Source organism: Poecilia reticulata, unplaced genomic scaffold (assembly GCF_000633615.1).
Source record: "Poecilia reticulata strain Guanapo unplaced genomic scaffold, Guppy_female_1.0+MT scaffold_257, whole genome shotgun sequence".
In the NCBI taxonomy this organism is placed as follows: domain Eukaryota; kingdom Metazoa; phylum Chordata; class Actinopteri; order Cyprinodontiformes; family Poeciliidae; genus Poecilia; species Poecilia reticulata.
In genome coordinates, this window is record NW_007615041.1 from 79,225 (window position 1) to 82,147 (window position 2,923).

At 50.6% G+C, this 2,923-nt stretch overlaps 1 protein-coding gene across 5 annotated transcripts in view; it reads left to right on the forward strand.

Moving 5' to 3' along the window:
• Positions 1 to 2,923, forward strand: part of grin1b (glutamate receptor, ionotropic, N-methyl D-aspartate 1b) — a 61,676-nt gene that overhangs the window by 4,527 nt on the left and 54,226 nt on the right. The window lies entirely within an intron of this gene.

The window sequence follows — 2,923 nt, forward strand, 5'->3', positions numbered from 1 at the left end:
CATGTGGGCTATCGCTACCATGTGGACTATCGCTACCATGTGGGCTATCGCTACCATGTGGGCTATCGCTAGCATGTGGACTATCGCTACCATGTGGGCTATCGCTAGCATGTGGGCTATCGCTAGCATGTGGGCTATCGCTAGCATGTGGGCTATCGCTACCATGTGGACTATCGCTAGCATGTGGGCTATCGCTAGCATGCAGTAAGGCTCCCTGACACCCTTAAACTGCAGCAGCTTTGTGTTAAACTTGCACCCTGAGTGAAACAGAATCTTTATAATCAGATCTAAACGATCTGCCTCTCCGTGTTTCTGTCACTGAAACAAGGAGACATTTCGGCTTTAACCAAATATCTTTATAATGAGTTTATGTCTGATTTCTGCAGATTTGGCTCCTTCCTTCACGCCCAGTTTATTCGGTTTCCTTTCTCTGATTTAAATGGTTTCCGTAAACCTGGCAGATAGAAACGTTAACAGCGGATGTTGTCCGTTTTTTATTTATTTCCCGCGTCTCTTTAAAGGCAGCGTGTTAAACGGCTGGCTGTGTGACAGGCTGGGTTTGTTCAGGGATGTTTGCTGAAACATTAATACTTCATGAATATGATTAGAATAACATGAGGAACAGAAGCAGAAGTGACAGAATGAGTTCACACGAAGCGCTTCCTTCATATTTCACCTGCTCTGAAACCTGCGAGCGCCGTCAGTCTGAGAGGCCTGCTGGGATGCAGGCAGCGCCGCATGAAAGACGCGCCGCCGCTCGCATCAAGAGACGGAGAGACGGAGAGACGGAGAGACGGAGAGCAGAGAGACGGAGAGACGGAGAGACAGAGAGACAGAGAGACGGAGAGACAGAGAGACAGAGAGACAGAGAGACGGAGAGACGGAGAGACGGAGAGACAGAGAGACAGAGAGACAGAGAGCGGATCCAGGCGGGAAATCAGAGCCGCTCTAAATATAACCGCACAAACAGGCAAAAGGTTCTGCTGCAGAGAACTGAGCTGCTGGGAACCCGAACAGAACCGGGTCAGGAGGCTGGACCAGGAGAACCTGAGGAGGAGGAGGAGGAGGAACATGGAGGAACGTGGAGGAACATGGAGGAGGAACATGGAGGAGGAAGAAGGAGGAGGAACATGGAGGAGGAACAGGTAGGAGGAACAGGGAGGAACATGGAGGAACAGGGAGGAGGAACATGGAGGAGGAACATGGAGGAGGAACAGGGAGGAACATGGAGGAGGAACAATGAGGAACAAGGAGGAGGAACAGGGAGGAGGAACAGGGAGGAACAAGGAGGAGGAACATGGAGGAACAGGGAGGAGGAAGAAGGAGGAGGAACATGGAGGAACATGGAGGAACATGGAGGAGGAACATGGAGGAGGAACAGGGAGGAGGAACAATGAGGAACATGGAGGAGGAACAGGGAGGAACATGGAGGAGGAACAATGAGGAACATGGAGGAACAGGGAGGAACGTGGAGGAACAGGGAGGAACGTGGAGGAGGAACAATGAGGAACATGGAGGAACAAGGAGGAACAATGAGGAACATGGAGGAGGAACAATGAGGAACAAGGAGTAAAGGAGGCCAACATGGCGGCCTGTATCCCAGAGCGACGGCGGTCAGATTAACTTGCTCTCTCCGTCTGGCTCTCTGTAATCCCAGGCGGCCATGGAGGGATTATCCAGACGCCTCTAATCCAACAGTCTCTCACTCCCAGAATGCCGCCGGTCTGACTTTCCTCATCCTGAGCCGGGAATCCTCCGGGAATCCTCCGGGAATGTGCCTCAGCTTGGCTGGAAGTCTCAGGGAGCAGACGGTCCAGTGTGTTGCCACCAGAGGGCAGTCAGGAGCCGAGCCGCCATGCAGCAGCGCCCCCTGCTGTAAAAGGTGAAGCGTCACAACCACAGATAAGAGAACAACCAGTCCAAACACCCAGTCAGGAGGAGGGTCTTAGCGCTGTCAATCAACTCATGTTCATGCTTCTAAATATGCTAATGGTGGAGAAGCAACTTAAAACCGGGGCAGAGCAGCGCCTACATGAGGATGACTGCCAGCGCTCAGACCCTCTTCCCGCTCTGATTGGTTGTGTCTGACAGAGCAGAATATTTGTCCAGATGACAGCAGGTCCACAGTAAAAATATTGAATAAACGTCGCATCCTGCAGCTTCATGTGGAGAGCAGGAGGCTCCAGCTGAAGAGGAGCTTCTATACATGAACTGAAATTCATTTACTTAGTTATACATTTACAGATTTTCCTTTTAAATATTTATTTTTATTTGACTATAAACTTTTACACTTTGAGCAATAAATGTAATGTCAGCATATGATGACGGTAAAGTTCTCTGTCTGTCTGTCTGACTGTGGTCTGCCTGTCTGTAGCCAGCAGCTGCTGCAGGTTTATGTCCTCACATCTAATATCTGCTATGAATTTCTCCATCTATTACACTGTAAGGACCCCCAGCATCAGGAACGGTTGGGTAGCATGTCTGATGTGCAAACAGGCTGAGGAGCTCAAGCTCTGATGTTGCATCCAGACAGCTTTAAAATGTAAGACTGCATGGTGCTAAGGTAGTTTAGCCAATGAATGTAGGCGTGCATAACAAGGGGCACATCTAACAGCTGCAGGACTCTAGAGGAACACAGTTTGAGGACTCTGGCCCTAGAGGAACGCAGTTTGAGGACTCTGGCCCTAGACGTACGCAGTTTGAGGACTCTAGCCCTAGAGGTACGCAGTTTGAAGACTCTGGCCCTAGAGGAACGCAGTTTGAGGACTCTAGCCCTAGAGGTACGCAGTTTGAGGACTCCAGCCCTAGAGGTACGCAGTTTGAGGACTCCAGCCCTAGAGGTATGCAGTTTGAAGACTCTGGCCCTAGAGGTACGCAGTTTGAGGACTCTAGCCCCAGAGGAATGCAGTTTGAGGACTCTGGC